We start from the raw sequence: 22,665 nt of genomic DNA on the forward strand, positions 1-22,665 counted from the left end.
CAGGACTGCACAGCGAGCCAAGAAGGGAGCAGGGGTGAAGCTGCTTTTGATGAAAGCAAAAATGTTGTAAAGATTGCGGTACAACGCCCTCCCGTGTAACTTACCTGATCTCTCTGTCACAGGCTGTGTGCAAAAGGAACACGGTGCTAGCCTTCCCTTGTGAGGCACTTCATAAGAAAATTGACCTTTGGAATTTGCTTGTTTGGCCATCAAATATTAATAGAAATCAAATAAGGTTTTATTGCATGAAATATCTGATAATAACCTAGCAATAATAAAAACAGTAAGCAGTAGTGTGTGATACTATGTTAGTCTTGTGTTTATAAGAAGCCAAGGATTTTCTCTCAATTTATGTTATGAGGTTAAGGCTATTTTTTACAAGTTATAGATTTACTCCACTTTACAGTGGGGAAAGCAAAGTGCAGAACTGGGGCAGGGATCTGCCCCATACACAGTATGGGGGAACGAAAGGATGAGGATCCCTTTGATAAAGGCTGTGTTTTGTTGGATGCCAGTGCTGCTGTCGTTTTAATTCAGTTATCACTTACCAATTATTTGTCATCACCCCCAAATTATCAGTCAAGATCAGGACCAGTTGTCAGGACTGTGCCAACACACAGATGGTTCCTGGCTCCTGCACTTCCAAATCGATGAGCCTGTCCGCTGCTGGCCTTGGCATTTGCAGCTATGAAACTCTTGAGGTATTTGTATTTTCAACAACACCTTTAAACTCCAGAGCTCTCCTGGAGCAAAGCCGAGTTCCTGAGTTGCTGCTGGTACAGCCTCACACATCTTCCACCTGCAAAGTCATGGAGACAGCAGTTTTGTTCGGTGCATGTCAGAAACACAGCAGGAGAGGTCCTGGTCCAGCTGTGAGCTACACCACTGAGTACAGTGTGTGCAGGGCCATGTGCTTGGACGTGCTGTGCTGCTGCATCCTGTGCGCAGTGAGAGCAGGGAACCAGCCCGACCGTGTGTGCTGCTTGGTTAGCCAGACTGCTCCCATCACAGCCACCTCCAGGCCTGTGCTGTGGGGAAAGGAAAGGAAAAATGATGTTACTGCACAGAAGATAACAGCAGCACAGAGAAGATGGGCTTTTCTGGGTCTTCCCCAGATGGGAGGCTCCCCAAGCCCAGCAGGTGGCCTCACGCCATCCCCTGTGGCTGTCAGGTTCTGGGTACCAAGTGGGAGAGCGGCTGATGGAGCTGGGGTTTGTACTGGTGGAAGCTGGTACGTGTATATTTACCAGGGAGGAACCAAATGCCTCATTTCCCCGAGCACACTATGATTCAAGCCATAGGAGGAGACCCTGCTACAAGTTTCTGCTACAAGTTTCTTTGATCACAACTTTCTCCAAAAATCTGATTCTTCATAGCACAGGCCTCTGCAACTGTAGTTTTCTTGTTCATTGGCTTTTTTGCTACCTCTGTTTACTTTATATGAAATTTCTCTTTCTCGCACATACACACAAAACCCTACAACACTGGCAGCCTCTTTCTTTTCTTTTTTCTTTTCTTTTCTTTTCTTTTCTTTTCTTTTCTTTTCTTTTCTTTTCTTTTCTTTTCTTTTCTTTTCTTTTCTTTTCTTTTCTTTTCTTTTCTTTTCTTTTCTTTTCTTTTCTTTTCTTTTCTTTTCTTTTCTTTTCTTTTCTTTTCTTTTCTCTTTTCTTTTCTTACCAGGTTCTGATAAAAAAAAAAAACGAACAAACGGGGGGCGACCCGGGGCCGGCCCCGCTCCGGGGGGTGCCTGCCCTGAGACCGGGGCTGTCTGTCGCGACAGGTCTCGTGTCGCGGGGGGGCCGTGCCGCGAGGTGTCGCTGCCTCTCAGCTCCGCGCCGCGGTGGCACCACGGGACCCAAGCCGCGAAAATGAAGGAACATTGCTCAACCGCAGCTCAGAGCAGGGAGCAGGCGGTGACCTGCCACCACTCGCAGCACACCGGACATTTCGGAGGTGCTCGCACATTTCCAGCACCACCACGCTGAAGGACTGGGGGAATGTTTTCAGTATTTCTTCAAACATGAACCAACCTTCTGAGCAGCTTCTGCATGGTGTCTTCCCCACTTGGTTTTTGTTTCCTTCTGAAATATTCTTCTCTTCCAGCTGTCATTGCCTTGTGCTAGGTGAGAGCACTCAGGCTAAGAGAATGTTGCCAGCAGGGAGGTGCGGTTGTCACAGACACGCTGGACACTGGAAATCGCAGGCAATCTGAGTGACATTTCCCTGTGGTTCTTGCTGGGTGATTTGACAAATTTTTCAAGGGAACATGATCCAGATAAAAATTATTTTAAGAGGAGATTTTGGCTGAGAACCTGGTAAATGGGTGACTAAGACCTTTAGTCATTCAGACTCAAAGCTCTTTAAATGGTCTTTTCCTTCCCTGCTGTTTAATTAACGTCTCTGCTTCGCTCAGGGCGTGATGCTGCAAACGCTGCTGGCTGCGTTGCTCCTGCGGCTGAGCTCCCTGCTCGTGGCTTATGGAGCAGCCCTGGCCCCACATGGCATTTCTTCGTTAGCAGCTGAGGTGCCGGCACCTCGCTCCCTCTGACAGCATCCAGCTCGTTGGCAGTTCTGCAGGAGGCTCTGCAGCAAAGGCGTTCAAAGCATCAGGAGCACGAGGCACGGGAACAGCCCCAGCCCCCCCGAGTGGCTGCAGCTGTGGCTTTGGCATGGGGTGCACTGAGAGAAGGAGAGATGTGAAGTGACAGCCAGAGACTGTCAGTGGCAAGGAGCTCTAGCAGCAAGCCTGGTCCTGTCTTCATTGAGCTAGCTGGGTGAACTTGAACCTTCTCGCTCATCCCTGGAAAACCTTTTTGTTGAAGGCTCAGCTCTGACCTGGAACTGGGGATACTTGAACTTCAGCTCAGGAAGTGTTTTCCTTTTTGTGCTTAGAAAGAACAATTTGCTGTTGGTAATTAAGAGGTTAAAAAGTCCACAAGGCTGAGCAATGCCAAATAATAGCATGCAGCAGTGTCCCCCTGACCCAGACAGGCATCTGGGGAACCTGTCATCAGGAGAAAATAAGAGAATGGGCTTGATTTGTTTTTTAACCCAAGTCTGAAAAGACTTAGATTGAAAAGCAAAAGCAAAAACAAAACCTTAAAATGTTCCCCATACAAGTGCTATGAATCATTTCATGATTTTTTTTATTTTTTTTTCCTAGGGCAGGGTTTTTAAAGGAACTCAGGGCCTTTCCTGTACACAGTAGCCAGAGCTGATAGAGCTCCAGATACAAGGCTCACAAGCACCTGACAGTCTGTTCCTGCAGGGTAAGGGGAGTACAGTGATCCTGTAACGAGCTGGACCCTGGAGGCCAACCCTTGTGTAAATCCTGGGCTCGTGTCCCAGCCCCTTACACTGCCGTCCTGCAGTGGGTCCTAGGGGAGGTCAGGCGAGGCCTCAGGAGCTGCCTGAGGAGAGCGCTGCCTCAGACGTGGGGAGGCAGCAGCAGTGCTGGGCCAGCAGGCTGCCCTCCCGTGTGAGCCTCCGTACCGTTAGCGCTGCAGTCGGGCAGAGCGGGTGCTGCGGTGGCACCGAGGGAGGAGACAACTTCAGAGTGGTCCCAGCAGAATGCAGGAGCTCAGGCTGGATGGGCCAGGGCTGATCTGGGGGAAAGTGGGGGCTTCACCCACACCGCTTGGGAGGGAAGCTGCCCAAACCATGCTTGGTTTCGGACGGGTCTTCCCCTGTTTCAGAGAGAGCTGGTAAGGTGCGTGCCTGTACCCGGAGGGGACAACCTTCCTCTCATCTCTTCTCCTGTAGCAGGGATCTCGTCCATCCTACCTGCTTTATCATCTGGCAGGTGCACATCTGCAGAGATTATTTTCTTCCTCAGCAAAGAGGAGCCTCTGCTGAGTAAGGCAAAACCCCTGTGCTCACGCAGTGAAATCATTCTCTCCAACAGGTTTGTTTGTTTGTTCACAGCAAATGAACACGCAGAAGAGTCTCGGGTGCATGTTTAAGGAATGTCAAGAGGGGTTTGCCCTCTCCTGTAGCAGTGGTTACTCATGCTGCTGCTCTGAGCTGACTTCGTCGTTACCTTCCCGGTGACCTGCTTTTTGTTTGCAGCCCTGTGGTGTGCAAACACAGCGCTGCTTTACTGAAACACTCCTGACACAACCCTCCCTGGGCAGCTGTGTAACGTTAAAGGCAACCACTTGCCTCTTGAGCAAGTGCAGCAGTTCCGTCAGGTGCCAGTCCGCTGATCGCCCACGTCCCGCAGCGACTGGCAGGGGCAACGGCTCGTCCCTGTCCCCTTGGTTGGACCTGGTGCTACTCTTCTGCCACAGGTGCATTCAACAGAGCAGTTACGTGGATCTCAGTTAAAGTCCAAACTACAATAAGCTTATTTTGGGCCCCAGCCTGAAGTCAGACCTCTCCCATCCTTTCTGCCTCCCTGAGCAGTGGGGCAGCGGTGTGGGATGATGCTGGTAGCCAGTGGACTCGAGTCAATAGACTTTTATGCTTCTTCTCTCGTGTTTCTTGAAACCTGTCCTTTCCCCTTTACAGTGCCTTTTTATTCATGCTGAAAGCAGTTAGGGAGCTTGCCTGGACATGCAGTAACGGCGAAACTCCAGTGCACACAGAGTAAAACATGTGCTAGCCCACAAGGTGCAGATATAACAACACGGGAACCTCCCGGGGGCACCGTGCCTCCCGAAACCCCTAGCTCTCACCGATCAGCGTGGGAAAAGCGGTGGGGACCCTGCATGTTCCAACAGAGAGAGAGACTTAATTCTGGCAACCTGTCTGTTGTACTCTCTGAGCCAAACTGTGCTCTTGGGGGTCATCCCACAGGCTTCAGAGCTTGTCCCTCTTTGGGAGCATTTCCTTACTGTGTGCCGTGATGGCACCCTGCCTAATTTGAGAGGTTTCTCTGTGGGCTCAGGACGGCAGGATGCCAGTACGTTGGCCCTGGTTGTGAAACTCTTCCCCTGCCTGGCAGGGGGATGCAGGGATCTATCTCAACGTAGCCCTTTCAAGCAGGAAATACAAAAGTCTTGGGTGTATTTCACCCAGGAGTAGAGGGAGTGCACATGCTGGGTGGGGGAATATGACATGGGGAAGCTGTGTATGTTCTGTGTCTCTAACTTGAACACCATCAGAAGGTGAGCTGGGGCAGAAGGGGATGTGCGGGAGTCTGAGGAGCACGGCGCCGTGAGAGGTGCCCTCTTCTGCGAGATGCTCCCCGGCAGCCACGAGTGGCAGCATCTGTGCTTCCTGGTGGGGAGGGAGCCGCTGTTTGAATGTTTGCAATGTTTTGCATTGCAGTATTTGGATGCCAAAGCTATACAGTGCCGTAAAAGTTAATTAGCCAGATAACTAATTAAAGACTTCTCCCTTTTATTGTTGCCAACTTGCAATTCAGAAAGGGGCTTGTGTCAAAGTAGATGCAACCACACACCCCAGTGAAAGAAGCGATAAAGCATTCAAGATCCAATTAACCATTCGGGGGACTGGTGCGGGAAAACCCCATCCCTGTCTGGGGGGAAGAAGTGTCCCAGTCACATGCAGGGCCAGCACAACTGACCTGGCTGTGAATACCTCTCCGGGGAGGCTGCTGCTGTGCAGGGAGGCTTACAGGCTGCAGCTGTGTGCAGGACAGGATTTCCAGGGCCTGTCACCTTTCCACGGGTCACTGCAGAGGAGATTTGTGACATCTTTTTGTTAAACCAAACCAAACAGCAGCGACATGATGTCAATCAAACCAGGCAGCTTTACAGCGGCGTAAGGGTGTGCTTCCCATCACCTGGCAGTGCCCTGCGCGGCTGGACCCTGGGGTCACTTTGGCCCAGGGGGACACACAGCGAGCAGGTGGAGGGTGGAAGAGCCAGGGTGAGGTTCAGGCTCTCCGCGCTGGCCACCAGCCAGGAGACGTGCTGTAACTCAGTGGCACTGGGCCCAGAATTTCCAGGAGGGCTGAGCTCCTGTCTGAGATCCGGACAGGGGCCCACATTTCCACCAGCGCTTCACACGTGCTGGGTGCACACAGGGTCTGGGCTCTTGTGAAATCCCAGCCTGGTTGAGGGTGGCTGAGTGTTTGAAATTCCACCAAGCTGCCCAGCCCTCCCTCCCCTCTGAAAAAGAGGGGAATTGAGCAATTTCAGCCAGCGTTCCTTGTCTGCGGAGCTCACGTACTCTGCGGAGCGGGCTCACAGAGGATGATGCTGGTTTCACCCAGCGAGCTGCTGCCTTGCAGAGAGGGGCAGGGAGCAGGGAGTGTTTTAAGACTCGTAGTTCTGATGACATGACTGCTGAGATCAGTCCCCCAGAACACATTTACACCAGATGAGGATCTGGCCAGAGTCCCGATACTGGGAGAATATGCTTCCCACCCCCGCTGCTATCAGGCCCAGCCCTCAGATGACAAGAATTTAATTTAAAGGCTCAATCTCTTGTCTGAACAGCTCCCTCCCTCCCCCACTCTGATGGGAGGAAAAGCTTCGGAGAGGCATCCAGGCGAGTGGGAAAGCTTTGGAGAGAGCTGTCTCTTGCCCTTTAGCCATCCAGAGAGGAAGAGCTCATCTGAATGAAATGAGGATCAATCAGAGAGAGGCATGGGAAAAGCTGGGAAAATGAGCCTCCAGTGATGTATATTCATGGGGGGGAAAACCTCCCCCAGACATGCAGAAGCTTTGATGAAAACCCTCCCAGCTGTGCTGAGCCTTTGAAGTGACACAGCAGAACTGCATTCACGATTACCCAAGAGATAGAAGCAGATGAGTTCTCAATCAGCTGAATCCTTGTATTTAGGATACACTTTAATGCTTACTTTTTATAACTCCTTCCAAAATTAATGAGAATCATCTGCGCTGTGCCCCGTCATTCCTTTCCCCTGCTTCCTCCCCACCCCACCCCAGATAACCTACAAAGCCAGAATCACATGCCCAGCGGGCAGGGGATGAGGTGGCTGTGGTGTCTTGTGTGCCAAACAAGATCTGGGAAGAGTCCTGAACCACCAGCAGGAAACAAAAGACTACTGGAAATGGGTCACTTTTTTACTGAAAAGTAAATTTCTGTAATCTCTCCACGTAGCTTGTGTAGAAGTATCCTAGCATTTCATCAGCAGTGTGTCCCTACTCCAGCACTTGTCTGTATTTCCTTTCCTAATCATAATCTTTAAAAGCTGAGCCCAAAATCTGTGCTCTGATTTTTGAGCTGAGCAGAGTTAGAGCCATTTTCATCTGGGAGGATCTTTGCATGCAGAGAGATGTATGCAGGGGGTGGAGGGGCACATCCCTGATATGGCACAGCCCAGATCACCAGCATGGACTGGTAGCACCTGCGGTCTGAGGAGCTGAACCTCCTCTGAGCTGAGACAAGCACCCAAATCCTGAGGGAGCTGTTGAAGGTTCTTACTTTCTTGTTGCTGGCAGGTTTCTCCATTCAGAACCACATTGGAAAGGTCAGTTCCTGCTGAAAACTTGCTCAGAAACGCACTTCCACCTGGCCTTTGCTTACCCCAGCTGTGTGACATGCTCAACACAAAGAGCTCCTGCGTTCCTCTGTGACAAACCTCATGGAGAAACCAGGAACCCCAAACCCAGGCCATTTCTCCCTTGCAGTGGCCTGAGGAGCAGGTGGCTTGCTTGCATTTACACTTGATAGAAACAGACAGATGTAGTCAGCCGAGTCGCATATGTTTAGCACACTTTGAGGTGCGTTGGCAGCTTTGGATGATCAAAGCCTGTCTTGTGATGCAGTGGCATCGCCGGGGAGTTTTCTTTTAACTCTATCAGATAAGTTGAAAGAAAGTCAGTCAGTTGGCTTTCGTGTTGTAAGAAACCAATCTGGGAATGGTCAGAGACAAAAAAAATAAAAAAAAATTGCTCAAGAGTTCAGTTAACTGAGAGCCTCAGCATTGCCAAGGCTGAGGTGGGACTTGCACGTGTTTCTGGTTCTTGTGGTACTCATGTTCCCTGGTTTCACTTTCTGAAGTGATTTTATGAGTTTGCAGCTGAACTGGAAACATCCAGTGCTAGTGATTTGAAACAAGAGCTCTTAATCCTTGAGAATTAGCCTAAAATCTCCTCTGGTGGCCTGCTGCAAGGATGAGCCTCCACCCTAGAGGATGGCTCTTCCCAGGCTTGCTATTTCTCTTCAGTACTAATGGCAGCTGGGCGCGTGTACCCAGCAATGAGGAAGTGTCTTCACCAGGAGCCTTTGTGCCCCTAAGAATGTGTTTGCATTAAAAATACACGTTTCTTACACAGAGTCCTCTTTGCAGGATGGTGCAGGCTGTGTCTAGTGTTCAACTATCAGGTGAGGCAGGTGTGGTGACACGTAACCTTTATGACCAGGCTTGAGGGAAACCTGTACAGGCACTAACTTCAGTCCACAGATGTCTCAGTATGGTTGTGACAGAGCCAAGGAAGTGTGCTGAGAGAGAAGAAACAAAGCTGTTTATGCTGTGAATCCTGATGACTGAGCAGGAGGCAGCACGGTCTAGCAGAAAGGCATCAGCCTCAGGTTTGTCTGAGCTGCATTCTCCTCATGGAGCTCTCATGGCTCTGAGCAAGAGGTGTCCCTGAGCACAGCTTGCTTTCCCTCTTCCCTCTTGTTTCCTATGATTACAGCCAGCTTGGGTGGGATGTGCACCAGAAGAGGTGGGGTGGAGCTCTCACCTCTGCTGACATCGCTGATACAGGAGTGAAAGTGATGGTGGAAACCAGCCTGTGGTGCAGCACCGCAGCCCGGGGAGCCCAAGCTGCGCCGTGCCCACCTCCCCCAGGAGGTCCAAACGCCTCTTGCCTGGCTGCCAGTAGCCACCACGGGTCTGGCTCACGGCACAGAGACCCTCCTTCCCAGCACGCCTCCTCCAAGCAGGTTCTTTACAGCGGGGAGAAGTGACTCTTTGTCTGCCTCGTCTCCCACCCTCTCACAGCATCTGTTGGGAACGGCTCGGGCTTTGCCCTGAGGTGTGCTCATGCATGCGAAGATCTTTAGCAAGGCATGAGATACTTTCCCCTTACATGAGCCAACAAAAATGTCACGTCTTGGGAAAATGAAATGAAATCTAATGCGTCATCTTTCCTGCTGGGCAGCAAATGCGGTCCTGGGGGAGCTTTTAAAGGGGCCCCACATCTGCAGTAGGTGGGTGAATTGCTAACCCTTCTTGAAAGGACCTAAGGGGAAAAAACAGGACTCAGTGTTTCAGTTATTTTTGTGTTGTGTTTCTACACACAAAGACAACATTAGATCCCTGCCCTGAGTTCTGCTTAGCCCAAACACAGAAGTGGGGCAGTTTAATCCTCCTCATGTTTGTTCTGAGTTACAAGACTGGGGAGTGCGTCCTCAATCCAGGTGGGTTAGCCAGGGAGGTGAGAGTTATTTCAGCTCCAGGAGAGTAACTTTGTCTTTTGTCAAGTTATTGTCAAATTATCCAAGGATCAATGGTACGTTTGTATTGCTCAGTGCTATGCAGCATCAACTGTAACTCCTAAAGGATCTGTATAAGGGCCTTGAACTCAGGAAAGCTGAGTGTCTTTTCTGCCTGTTTCCTGTAGTCACTGCTAAACAATGTGAGGGATTACAAAATGCCTGCCTGCATCAACAAACAGCAGTAAGCAGCACTTGACAATGCTGTCCGTGGAAGCCCATTACCTCCTCTAATTAATCCTCACTTCATTAGCCAGAAAGAAGGCCACTCATGGGCGCGTGGGCGTGATGAGGATGCGGCCGCGGTCGCTCCTCTCCTGTTTGCTGTTCCTGTGGCCCAAACAAACAGACCCGCCCCGAGCGCTGCGTGGGTTCGGCAGCGAGCACAGCTGAGCAGAGCGCTCTCACCACTGCGTTTTCTCAACGGGGATCAAAATTTGCTTCAGCCGTGGTTCTCCTGGCTTTCTTTAGGCACGGAGAGGAAACCACTACCATGGGTAGTGGTGATGCTCCCCATGAGCTCAGGTGCTTCTTGAGCTGCAGGAGAGCCCGGTGCCTGCCAGCAGCCCATGCCCTCTGCATCCCATTTAATTCCGCCCTTACCCCAGGAACTGCTGGGGCAGGAGACCTTTTGCCCACCTCTGGCCCCCACTGAATGCTAGTTCGAAGTGAGATGGAATTTTGCCTGCATTAAAAGTAGGAGCCAGGGCTTTCCACTGTGCTGTCCCTGCGATGATTTGACAACCCACAGGTTTCTGCTCTCAGACCTCTCTGTGCAAAGACCTTGGTGGGCGCCTTTGGGAAGGAGCATAGCACCCAGCTGTGCTATGGCTTTCCTCTGGTCTCTGCCTGAAGACAACCACTCGGTGCTGCATGACAGCTCCACCGGAGCAGCAGGATTCATGAAAGCAGCTTGCAATGAGCTGCCTGTTGTGAAAGAGGATTTTTAGCAGACAAACCTGTAGTTATGAAATGAAGTCTGCCTCAAATATAACAGAGGAGGATCATAGAGGCAGTTACTATAATTACAGCTAATGATACTTACACTTACCCTACGTTAGTTCCATATAAACCTTTTTTATTCCCTGTGCAAACAATGAATAATTAGCAGCCTCTATCACAGCCTTTTTAAGAGCTACGTCATGTTCCCTGGGACAAAGACCATCTCTGAACAGCACCTAGCATGCCGGGATTATAGGGTGTTGAGTGCCACTGTAATAAAAGCATGTCAAAATTGCAAGTGAATTCATTAAGAGCAGGAGGGACAAGTTATCTGCAGGGAGAAACTGTTCCCAGTAGACATTTTCGATAGCTTTTTATTGGTAGTGTAGTTTTCTAGGGGGTTATTTCATTCTATAGAGGGAATCTGTTTTAGGCTTGTTTCTTTTGCTACTGAACTTGTAAGGCCTTTGTTTTGGGGCTCTGATGGGAGACAGTTTTGCTATTTCAGGGCTTCAAAGGGTTTTGGCATTCATCTACACTTGCTTCCCTATCACGTACCTTTGATGCAGTTCCCTCACCTCTGCTTCAGCAGCTGCTCGCATTACGCGAGTGAAATGTCTCTCTCAGCCCTGACTAGGCATCAGGCATGCACTTGTGAAAACAACACACAATTTTTCTGCCCAACGTCATTTTTGCTCCAGACAAAATTGGATTTATTGCATAATAAATATGTTCACTGGAGCTAAGGTGAGGTGGTGGTTAAAAACAACTGCGCTGTGCATAGCCTTTCAGACCACCAAAGCCCAGCCCTCCGGTTTGTGCTGATGCATTACGGCTGACAGCAGTAATTTTTAGTGACAGCTACAGAAACGTCCTTAGGGAAAATACAACAGTGATGGAAGTTTCCTGTGGGAAAGAAGGCTTTTCTTTTCTTTTTTTTTTTTTTTTTTTTATCTCCTTTCTTTAGATTCTTCGCAGGCATTCAAAACCTTTTAATCCCATTAATTTCACCATGACATAAGGTCAGTCGACGATTTATGAGGAATAATCAGCGTCTTTTAGGATCAGACCTGAATGGCCGTGCTTTCCAACTGTATTGGATCTAAATGGCAAGCCAGCTGCGGTCTGTGTTTGTTGCAATGCTTGGAAGACCACACCTCTGTATGAAACACCGTCTTTTGCATAGCAACTGATACTGTGAGCTAAACGGGATTGCACAATTTAGACTCTAATCTTGACTGGAAAGATAGCATCAGTTCTGACTCAGAACTATATTTTCCCGTATCTCAGAGACAGGATATTTTTGCACAGCAAATGGCAGAATTTACATGTATGTAAATGTGTGTAGTCCTGGTCCCACCGCTCTGAGTGAGGCCTGGGTCAGGCCAGGCTCCCACTGCATGCAAATGGCTGTTTGTGCGTCGCAGTCTGAACAAAGGCTGGCTGGCGGGATCTCTCAGCCCAAGTGCAACCACTACAAGAAGGAATTGCAGTAAACAAAGGGGAGGAGACTCCGTGGGGAGGAGGAAGGTTACGACAGCAAGATCCTGAGATTCACCTGTTGTTCTAAACCATTTAGTTGGGTCATAGTCCAGAACCAAAAATTTTCATTGAAAAAACATTGCTGGGTGATAACATTACACCTCCTTACATGATCTGTAAATTGTGATCATGTCACAGCAAGGAAATGACTAAGTAAATAAGTGCCCATGGCTTGGGCTGTATTTATGGGGATGGGCGCGAGCCATCCTGAACCTCTGTCCATACCCTGAGCCAACCGAATCTGAAGTCATTTGAGCCTGGAAGTCCATCAGCCTTATTAGCATCATGGGAACTTGTGCCAACAAGCAAAAACTTGCTACAAATATTAACCGTTTTTTCTCTCAGTTTTTCTAATTGATGAGAATGATCTAGTTAAACTTAAAGACAGAGTTTTTGGCCAGGTTGTAGCTTGAAATTTGTTGTTTCTGAATCATGTCTAGAGGTGTGCTTGAGGATATTGCTCCCAAAAGCATCTTTGTTTTTTTTCAGCTGCAGCAGCTGGTTTACTAAAGATAACACCTTTCACTACAAATCTTGCCTTGCTTAAGCACACTGTGAAATCCTGGTTCCACTGCCCTCAGCAGGAGCCGTACTGAATAATGCCTCTTGCTGCAAATCCTGCCTTGGTTAAACATGCTGGGAAATCTTGAAATTGGCAGTTCTGCTCTTCACTTCGTGTCAGGATTTCTGCTACGTAGAGAAGGGTACTTCAGTGTCACATCATGTCCTGAACTCTGACTTGAAAATTACTCATCTTTTTAACTGTTTTGGCTCTTACAGCCTTGATATCCTTCTCAAAATATGTTCTTTTAAGGAAATGGTAAAATCAAATAAAACAATTTATAATTTACTGACTTGCCCTTGAGTGTTTTGCTAGTAATGGTGACTATTATCTCTTGATAATAAGGTATGTGTATCTTAATGGGAAACTTAATTGCTATTGTAGTAGTGTGTGTGATCCCAGGACCTCCTGGGCTAAGTGCTGGACCAGCTGAGAACAGAGGGCAGTCCCCATCCAAGAGAGTACAGATGCAGCAGGATGTGTCAGGATTATGTCCGTGTGGGATTTTTGCTTCTCATTTGAAAAACGTTTTTCTTTGATTATATTTTTTTTTCAGATTTTATTTTGTTCAGGACAGTGACTAAGATATCCATGCTGTAATCAATACGTGTGTTTTTATATTTGATTATAATGTGCTTGTAATGTGAGAAGTATAAGGTTAATGGCACATGTAGCAATCCAGTGCTTTGTTTCTAATTGGTGTAGTTGTGCAGAGGAAATGACAAACATTCATGTTGCTGTCACTGTGTGCGTCTGTATTAAGCTCTCAGCTGGTGTAATTGTTGCCCGATATGCCAAGGGCATGTGCTGACTTTAACTCACCTAGAAGCTGACTTGGGTCTTTTTTGGGAGACATTTTAGCAATGTTTAGCAATGCTGAGATGTTGGCTTTTTTTTTTTTTTTTTTTTTTCTCTCAGCAGATACCATGTTGTGGATCCAATTATCTAAATATCTGAACCATCCCTGTATTTTTAACAGGCTAACCTCCAAGTAAACTTGCAGTTCAGGACTGGTGTCACGGACGAGATGGAGGAAAGGAGTTTTCCTCAAAATCCTGTAGGAAACTGCAGCAGAGCCCCCGTTAACGTGCTGGGTTAACACTGCAGGCACCTCACTCCCTCTGGGCTGTAAGCGCTCTGGGTGCAGTTTTACTCAAGGCCTGAGCCCGCTGATCAGGGAATACTACAGTTACTTTAATTGTGACAGCTAAGTGCCCGGATTTCAATGAGGCCCAGGGTATTCATTAGAAATTGCTAGTTATTACAATTAATAATACACTGAAATTAATTACTGGGAAGAAAAATAATATCCATGCTGATCTATACACGTGAATGATGGTAGATGCCTTCAGCGGCACTTTCTTTTGCCATTCATACTGTTTTCCTGGAGAGACTGGGGTTTCCAGGTAATTTCCAGAGTGACATTTTAATATATTTATCTGAGGTAACTCATTCCCCTCTGCAGGCCCATCTCCAAGCAACAAAGCAGGAGAAAATAACTGCTCAACCGCCCCTTAATCCACTAAGAGTAAAGGAATAGGCACTGAACTAGCCTGACAGGAATGATGACCAGCAGAGCAAACAGCTGGGGGCCCCGGGGGGAAATCTGCCAGGCTTTGGCCATAAAACCACCTAACGCCTCTGTATCTCAGTGCCCTCAGTGCTGCTGGCAGTGTTACGGGGCTCGGGATGCTGTGGTGCCCATTTGCTAGACCCGGGGTCCTGTAGTCTGGGTTTGCAGGCTACTCGTTACGGGGGTGCTGGGAGTGAGATTGCAAAGTGGCATCAAACAAATTTAGGTCTGGGAATAAGATTCCCGGGAAGCTCAGCTTTGTACCACTTCAGGACTGTGCAGCCCATCGTTCTCCCGCTGTGCAATGGGAGGCATCCTCAGAAAGCACGTGTGTGTGTGTGCACTTGTGTGTGTGCTTGCGTGTCCAAACACTAGGACAACGAGAACTGTTTCAGAGAGAGCACAATATTGAAATTGTAATCGGTGAATTTAAAGTGGTCCTGAGTCAAAGTAGACTGACAATTAGGAGACAGTTTTGCCCACTAGAGATAACTACGTTTTGGAACATTCCAGCAAACTTCCTTCTGCATGGACAGATTGGCAGTGTTCAGGGGGAAGGGGAACCCAGAAAGAACCACAGATTTTGCTGCCCAGTCTTTAGCCAGCAAATGTGGAAATTTTAAAATCACTTCCACTGAAGTATTATTACACTTGCCTGTATAATGGCACTGGATAGTCTGCTGCAGCTCAGAGCCAAAACACAGTGGTTTGGCATACCCCTTTCCTTTTTTCTGTGTCTGATCTGTCTCTCTCTGGTCCTTGGAAAGCATCCCTGTTGATTCTTTAGGGTCCCAGAGCTGGACTCACCTCTGATGTCCTTTTTATTTCATTATAATGCTGTTGCCTGCTTATGCGTTCTGTATCCTTACCAAATCAAGCCAGTGACCTGTCCAGTGCAGTATCTTTTTTTACCATCAGCAGCCAATGCGTGGTATTTCCACGGATGGTGAAACCCCTACAGAATGCACCCAGCTACTTGAGCAATGCTGTGCATGGGAAGAAAAATTCCTCTGTTGTCCCTAGAGGCCACCAGCACATGCCCTAAAGCAGGAGGTTTCATTACCCCTATTTTTTTTTTTCTTTTGGCTTATATGACTGCCAGTGTTATTTGCAGTCATAAAATTTTCCAGCCCCAGTATGAAACCCAGTCAGCGTTGTTTGTCTCAGTTGTCTTCCTGCGGCTGCAAATTCCTCTGCTCTGCAATGCGCTGGACGCAGCTATTTCCTTTAGGAGCCCGCCATGTGCTGCCCTGTAATTTTACGCAGAGCCCGCTGTTTCCCACAGTCTCTGGCCGAGGGTGCTCAGTGCCTCGTAGGATGGAGCTCGCTGCCTGGGGCTGGCCTTAGCACTACCAGGTCCGAGAAGAGACGCACAGGAACAGGAGGAGTCACGGCTTTGGGGCAGTGCAGGAGCTGCTTGCTTTGCCCATCCCCATGGCTCTGCTGGCCAAGGGTGCGGCTTTTGCAGTGCCCACCATGAGCCGTGCAGCCCTGCTGAGAGCTCCCTGAACGCTCTGTCCACAGCACTTGCCAAGGAAATTTGACTGTATCTCCACCTGTCGTTGTTGGTCTTTAAATGAGCCTTACACATCCAAAAGTCAGGAAGTGCACTGCAGAAATGCTGGGGCTCAATTAGTTTTATTTGTTCTGTGGTTCCAGATTTTATTTTTTCAGTTAGCAAGAATGATATATTTTTTTTTTTTTCAGATGAAATGGATTTTTCCAAAATAAAAGGTTTGCCGACTCTGTGTCTATATGAAAGCAAACAGCAAATAGCCATGAAACATTAAGACAATCATGTGAAGATGGATCTTGTGAAGGTGACAATTTTGACAATCTTGTGAAGGTGAAGCACTTCTGCCCCTGCAGCACACGAGGCTTTGTTTCTTGTCGTTTCCCTCTTTGCTGCTGGCAGAGGGGTGGCTGTCCTCCATCTGCCTTCCTCCGGGCTCTGGCTGATGCTGTGCTGATCCTGGCTGCCGGGCACCGGCTTCATTCCCCCCTGCCTGGCAGGGGAAGAAGTCCTTCTCCCTGAGGTGGCGGGGACGTGGGGAGCCCTTGCCTGGCACCCAGCCCCCTGCCTGGTGTAGCGCAGCCTCGCTGCAGAGGCCAGGTCACAGCCGTGCTGGGCTGGCACCTGGGGGAGATCTGAGGCTGCACTGACACACACCGGGTGAGTCGGAGTGAATCTGAGCCTGGTTTTCCTCTGAAAAACGCACGTATTCATTGCCAGAGACGCACCAGGCTTCATAGGAGCAGACTATAACAAATCCTAGTGCTAAGGGGGTGTACAGCAGGCAGACAGCCCGTCCTTTCTGTCTTTAGTGCCAGAAGCACAAACAGAAGTACTTGGGTACAATGTTTTTACTTTCATCAGGATGCTACAAATGTGAAGGGGCCCCTGTTAGATGGTTTGCAGAGATAACTCGGAACATGTAAATAAATCCATCCCTGTCTCTTCAGAGATCCCAACTCAGATGTTGCATGCTGTAAACTCCAGCATTTGTAGCTCGCATTTACATGATCAGATGGGGAAGGGAGGCAGGTTAGTAACAAAGGGTGCAGCTGCCTGCCCCACATACTGTCTCCAAGATCAACAGATTCCTTCACCCCCTGAGGTGCTGGAGTCTTTAATCTAAAGCTCCATGGAGATGCTCTGTGCAATTAGCACCTATGCTTATTACTCCCTCTTGCTCCATTCTTACCCCAAAGCTCTCTAGATAAAAGAGAAGACTTTTAAAGCTCAAAGTTTTCTGTGGCAGTTTCCTGCTTTGTGCAGTTTTACCCCGCCTCTCCTTTCCCCATGGCTCTGAGAATCTCCCAGGCTTGTTTGTGGTTTTTCTTTTTCACAGGAAGTTCAAACCCTCCTTTCTCCTATTAGGATTGTCCATAATTCCATCTCTACACATCCATTTTGCCATCCTTGAAGTGTGTTTTTATTTATTTATTTATTTATTTATTTATTTATTTTACACCTTCCTGCATCCCGGTGCCCAACTAGTTATCTTTTTCCCCTCACTGTGTGGCTGCTCATCTGTTTATTTGCAAAACTGGATGGAAGTCTTCTAAGAACAGATATTTTCATTTAATTTCCATCCGCCCTCGCTCCAAAGAGGGGCAGAAACTTAGCATGAGGAAGATTTTAGGAGCTATTTTTTTCCTAGTCCCAACCAGAATCTGCAAACAGTGTGGCAGGAACCAATAGTGCTTGTTATCTTGGCTCTGCTGCACTCTCACGCTGTACTCTTGGGCAAGATGCTTCACCTTTCATTCTGTTTTCCCCAGCTATCGATAGATATAATCATCTGGGTTTATACATCTCCCAGGGATGCTGTTAGCTTTAATTAGATGGTCCCTGTAGAGTACTTCCAATATGCAGCTTTCTGTGGCAGAACTAACTTGCTGGAGCAAAAACACGTTGGTGTAAATCCTGGCTTTTCCTAAGAAGCTGAGTGAAGGGTACGATATGTGCTGGGGAAGCAATTAAAGGGACAGGAATCATTTCGTTTTAGCCACAGACTCCTAGGAGACTTGTATAACTTCTGGTGAGCCTGCAGATGGTGACTGAGAAAAGGAAGCTGTTGGTTGGTTTGAACTCTGTATTTAATATACAGAATAATGGGAAATTTGTAGAGATTCTTGTCAAAAAATGTTGAAAACTTCTGATAGCTAGAAATAGGTCAACACTGGCTGGAAGAAGTCAACAAAGACTTGTTCAAACTTTCATGTGAGTTCCTTTGTGACTGTACACCTGTGGGGTAGTCTAGGGATGGGTCAGCTCCCGAGAATAATCCTGGAACTAGTGAATTTTAAGGAGGTCTGATTTTAATTCATATACTTTAGTTTCTGTGGTTTACATCAAAAGACACCAAAATGCTGGGAAAACCTCCGGAGCAGCCACACCTCAGTTTTGAGAAGGGCAGTTCATTCACACCTACTTCACTGTTCTTCCTTTTAAGCTATATTAATTGTTTTAATAAACAAAACAGTTTTCTTTCTGGAGCATTCTGATCTTTTAGCTGCTACTCACTTAAGCGGTGTCTCTATGTACTGTGAAATTCCCTATCCCTTGCTTTCCTCTGTCTGACTCCATCTGTAGATTTTCACTGAGCTTGAGATGGGCAGGAAAGAAGAGAATTATAGGAGTCCAGATAATTCTGTCCTGTGCATCCTCAGCAGCATTCACTTCTCCCTGAGCTGCCCAAATCCTACACCTGGACACCCATATTGCGCAGGTAACCATGAAAAGGGGGAATCAGGTGGCTAGTTACCTGATTTGTATGCACAAATGGACATTTTTCTGTGTGAATGCAGCTTCTTACAAATATAACTTGTTAAGGGTATTTATTTTTAAAATATTCCATCAATTTCTTCTGTCACTTTCACTTACTGCAAATTAGAGTCAATCCAATTAAGCTGGAACAGTTGCCTCAATACAAACTAGCAAGAGCAAGAAGAGAATTGGGTTTGCTGTCTATGTGATGGTTTTCACTAGAGAAAAAAATCAGCACGCGCCATGCTGGGATAGTTGTCTTTGCTGCATGTTTGAGATATTTCCCATTCTATGTATAGGAAATACTTGAGCAAAGTCAACAAGCAGGTAGTCAGCATGCGTTTCGCTTTGGATGCCACCACTATAGCTGTGTGTTATGCTGACGGAGTGAATTCCAGATGGAGCTTGGAGAAGTGATGATTAATTTCCAGCAGTTCCGAGGAGGAAATTATACTCGTTAAATCAATCTAGGCGAATTTCAGCTCTTGCTTAAAAGACACCCTAATTGCATCGGTGAATTCAGAATGAACTGTAGTACAGTGTGCAGGAAGTTCACACACCCCTTGTACTATCATTAATGATTGCAAAAGAGTCTGAAATGTTTACTCACTCAGCCAATAACATGTTTGTGTTCTTTTTTTTTTTTTTTGACCTTATTTAATTGCAACGGTAAGAGGGTGAGTATATGGCTAAACAGCAGCCATCCTGTGCTGTTGAGGCGGGATGATGCACCAAGAGAGCGCTGGCAGGGTGTCTGGTCTTGCTGCCCCACAGCAGGGCAAAATCGGCCATCCCACTCCATGACACCAATTTGCTGTCTAGCTCTGTGCTTGAGAACATCAGTCACGGTTTGTGCTTATGTTCAGCCTGCCCTACTTTGCGCTGCCATTAACTATGGAGAGGTGATGGGACGGGATGAGCGCTTTGTGGCGACGGGCCGTGCAGCCAGCCCGCACCCCACTCTCATTCCACTGAGCCTTTCCTTTCCCAGAAGCAGCGTCAACAAGACATTTAATTTATTAGCTGTGCAGGGTCACTTATTGGCATCAAATTAATATGAGTTAACTTCACTTCACAAGGAGCCTGTGGAGAAGGAAAGCAGCCAAGGAATGAAGCAGCCAAGTTCCATGGCTCTGTGACTCAGCAGGTTGCAATTAGGCCACGCAGGGGAGCGGGAGGGGTGGCCGCTGTCTCTTGCCACTGCAGTCGTGCTGGGGATGACAGCTGAGCTGCTTCAGGTTCCTCTGTCGGTGCTTAATTCTACCTGTTGTGCTCTGGGCACAGGCCGGGGGGCGATTTTCCAACAGCCGCTCCCATTCCATCCTCCTGTGTGCCCCCTGCGAGATGGCAACACGCAGAGGGGCCGAGGTGGGCTTTTGTCAGGGGCAGGTAGGTTGTGTGTGGTCCCTGTCACTTTATGGGGCTTGGGTAAACAACAATCGCTTTGTTATGTGCTGAATAGGAAATTTAGTCCCAAATTAGCACTAATGTGAGGTCATTTAACCCTTATGGGAGGTCTTTGAAAAATCATAATAGAGCCACAGAGGAGTTAGGACAAACCAGCCACAGAGCCCAGCGAGGTTTTGTGCAAGATTGACAAAGTGCACTATTATTATGCTGAGACAGGGTCAAAAATGTAAATAGTCCGAGACCAGCAGAGAGGAGCTTTCCTCCTGCTGGGATGATTATTTCTGGAACAGGTGCTGCTCCCAAATCCCCATGCAATGGCTACAAGCTCCCCATGTTACTCCTGCAGGGTTTCAAGCCAGCAGAATTAGAAGTGAATTGGAGCCAGGGTGAGTGTCAGCACCTCTCAATCCTGCGTATTCATTGACATAATGGCTGCTGGGTCAGGGCAGCTCTTCCTGCAATTTCTTTGTCCAGCCCTTGAAACGAGAGCTAGCCTTTAATTGCCACTGAAAATAACTGTGTGTGGCTTGTCTGGGACATGTAGCAGCCTGCGAGTGAATGGAAGCTCGTAGAGGTATGCTGGTGTCCTCCTTTCTCGGGCAGCGCTGGGCGAGGGCCGGGTGAACGCTTGCAGCCGGCCTCGCACCGTCAGCAGGAGTGGTATTCGCTGCTGGTCACAGCTGGTGAAGCGGAGTCCAGAGGTGGGGGGGGCTTTGCTTTCAGGCAAAGTCTCTGTCTCTGCCTTCATGGGGACTTTTGCACTGTGCCATGTTGTGAGGGAAAGGCGCGTCAGTGCCAGCGGTGGGAGACTTCTCCAGATTCACCATAGCACTGGGTGGGTGAGGCTGGCGCTGTGGTGTGTGCGGGGAGATCGGAGCACCAGGAGCAGTCCAGACCCCTGAAGCTGTGTGTTGGCAACGAATAGAGCTGAAGGTTTTATCCAACCAGCTCAATTTTGGCAGTATTAAGCGCATCTGACGTTTCCATATGGCATATGCCCACCTTAAGTGCAAAACTCATGAGAGAAACCTTGATCACCTTTTTCTGGTGAAAACCTGGCTGTGTTTCCCGGAATGCCAGTGAGTTCTGGCTCTCTAATCCCAGCCTCCCCAGGATGATTCCCCAGGTGCTTGTTGAGAAACACCTTTTGCCAAGGAGTCGGCAGGACCGGAAGCTCCAGATCCCTTCTCATCTGGAAAGGCAATCAGACGAAATGCCAAGCCCAGGGGGCAAAATTTCGGTCCTGGTGCCAGTCTTGCTTATTACATATCTGGGTTCTGCAGCCTGGTAGACTTTCATCATATAATTTATTTGCTTCTCAACATCCCTGCAGTTATTAAAAGCATCGTACTCAGAACTGCCACCCAAGGTTTCTCTAATTAGTACATCTGCCTTTCGGGGCAATTTTGGATTGTTCGTTTTATGGCTTGACCTCAGGCAGCAAATGGCCAGAATTTGATTTGGGTTCATGCTACCCAGGGGAGCTGCCTGGGGTCTGTAGGACACGGAAGTTCACAGGGAGAGAGGATCTGATGCTGCAGGGATGGGCTCTGTACCAACATCAGCCAAATGTCATGCTCGGGCCAAGGGGGAGCAGTCTCCAGAGGCCCTTGCCTGCACGCTACTACCCAATGCCAGTTCCCCTTGTGAGGCTCTGCAATGGGCAGATTTTCCTTGTGTGGAGGAAAAGAACAATCCAGAGTCCAAAGCCATAGAAAACCTCCCTTGGGAAGGCTCACGGCGGCCCTGTGCTACCCCGTTTGGCCCTTGCCTGTACGTGGGGTTCAGTGCTGCTCCCCAGATCACTGGGATCCCCTAGGTATCCTCTGGTGTGCTGGGATTAAGTAGCTGAATGCAAGGAGGGCTCCTTGGCTTGGGTTGTCTTCCCTATCTTTGGTCCCCCAGTTCTTTCCAAAGCATGGCTGAGATGGAGAAGTAGTGAACACAAGTAGTCCCATCGGCCAGAGCACAAAGGCAGGGCAGACCTGAGGCAAGGAGCAAGCCCTCCCCTGCCTGCCTGCTGAGCCCCTGCAAGTGCAAGAACCCAAATGGAGAGGCAGGTAGGCCAGGCAGGAGCCTTGAGTCTCGTCTGTTTGACTTTATTCAAGATTTGGAAAATACATTTGAATCGTAGGTTTTCTAATCGGCTGCTCTCCCATACAAGGCTACCATTTGGCATCCCTCATCTGCACCCAGCCTTCAGCTTTAACTCTCAACTGAGCTCAGAACACGGCTTCTCCCAGGACTGGCCCAAATTGAGTCTTTCTAGTTTGTCCTAAAATGATTTTGTTCTATGCTGAAAATCAGAGTGGCAAGTGCTGACCTCATCAGCGACAAGCTACAGTAGGACCTCACAGGGAAAGGTCTTGCTGTCATGCTATAAATCCTTCAGGTCCAGATAAAATTGTAACTTCCTTTCTGTGCCTTTCTAGGACTCGGCTGTGCTTGGGTTTGGGCCACAAGTTCCAGTTCCGGCTCCAGCAGAGACACGGCTTACACTGGCGCAGTAGTTTGTTTGATCTTGTTTCAAACTGGGGTAAAAATGCATTGCTATAAGTCACATCTCCACTAGTGGTTTGCGTGGGTGACTAGACACTCAGGGTAGGCAAATTTTTCTAAGACTTGCATCAAATTACTTGCTGTACGGTCATGGCTCCAAATCCCATGAGAGCCCAGGGTGGCATCTGTCCAAGCACAGGACTGCCCAGACAGGCCTCCCGCTGGAACAGGCACAGAGGTTGTGCGAGGCAAAGCTCAGGCACACCGATGTGCAGCCAGCAGCGCTTTGGTCTCCGCTTCTATTCAGCTGCCTCAGGTATGAGCTATGGCAACAGGTCCTCCCTGAATATCAGTGATGAGGGCTGATGCTGCTCAAACCAGCATCAGAGGTTTGCAGGTAAATCGTATTCGCCGTTCCCAAGAAGCCTACCTGGCCATCAGTGCCTGGTATCTGGGTGCTCTGCAGTATTTATGGGAAAATACGGC

General features: G+C 48.4%; 1 long non-coding RNA gene across 1 annotated transcript; it reads left to right on the top strand.

Moving 5' to 3' along the window:
• The first annotated feature begins 6,836 nt into the window (after nt 1–6,836).
• Nucleotides 6,837–7,611, top strand: LOC137843156 (uncharacterized). The gene is made up of 2 exons (XR_011089389.1): nt 6,837–7,008; nt 7,377–7,611. It is a non-coding gene; the product is annotated as an uncharacterized lncRNA (long non-coding RNA).
• The last annotated feature ends 15,054 nt before the right edge of the window (nt 7,612–22,665 follow it).

This window comes from Anas acuta, chromosome 21 (assembly GCF_963932015.1).
Source record: "Anas acuta chromosome 21, bAnaAcu1.1, whole genome shotgun sequence".
In the NCBI taxonomy this organism is placed as follows: domain Eukaryota; kingdom Metazoa; phylum Chordata; class Aves; order Anseriformes; family Anatidae; genus Anas; species Anas acuta.